The 764-nt window shown below is 40.2% G+C and overlaps 1 protein-coding gene across 1 annotated transcript in view; it reads right to left on the reverse strand.

Moving 5' to 3' along the window:
- The window catches only part of LOC106871767 (vacuolar protein sorting-associated protein 54), a 434,878-nt gene that overhangs the window by 312,577 nt on the left and 121,537 nt on the right, over nucleotides 1–764 (reverse strand). The gene's annotated exons all lie outside the window — the stretch shown is intronic.

Below are 764 nucleotides of genomic sequence, written 5' to 3' on the forward strand. Positions count from 1 at the left end.
CTTCTGTGTTGTTCTGTGAAAGGGTTATTACCTTTAAATATTCTATAGGCTACCTTTGACGTTATATCCACTAACATTTTTTTTTTTAAACAAACTTAATAGCTTTCAGTTAATCACTATACATATCAATCATTTTCTGTCAAAGTGTTTTATTGATGAGTCTCATTTCTTCATTTCCATGAAGAGAAGATTACATTTTTATACACCATTTTATTCCTTCCGAATAATACCAGTGATATCTCTGTAACATGTGTCGGAAATAAAAGAGTTTGAATAACACCTACGTTTAACACCGAAAGTCACTGAGAGGGTCATAGCCCAACTAATTAGGGAGCGAGTCAATTTAAATGAGATGCAGTTTGGGTTCATGCCAGGGAAAAGCACCACTGATGCTTTATTTCTGGTAAAACAGCTGCAGGAGAAATACCTAGCCAAGGATAAACCTCTGTACCTGGCTTTCGTTGACATAGAGAAAGCTTTTGACAGGGTCCCCCGATCCCTTATCTGGTGGTCAATGAGGAAACTAGGGATAGAAGAATGGTTAGTGAGAGCTGTGCAAGCCATATGCAGAGACGCTGTCAGTAAGGTGAGGGTTAGCAATGAGTACAGAGAAGAATTCCGAGTAGAGGTAGGGGTCAACCAAGGTTCTGCCCTCATCCCCCTCCTATTTATCATAGTCCTCCAGGCGATAACAGAGGAATTCAAAATAGGATTCCCCTGGGAGCTCCTCTATACTGATGACCTTGCACTAATTGCTGAGTCAC

This window comes from Octopus bimaculoides, chromosome 11, assembly GCF_001194135.2.
Source record: "Octopus bimaculoides isolate UCB-OBI-ISO-001 chromosome 11, ASM119413v2, whole genome shotgun sequence".
NCBI classification, from domain to species: domain Eukaryota; kingdom Metazoa; phylum Mollusca; class Cephalopoda; order Octopoda; family Octopodidae; genus Octopus; species Octopus bimaculoides.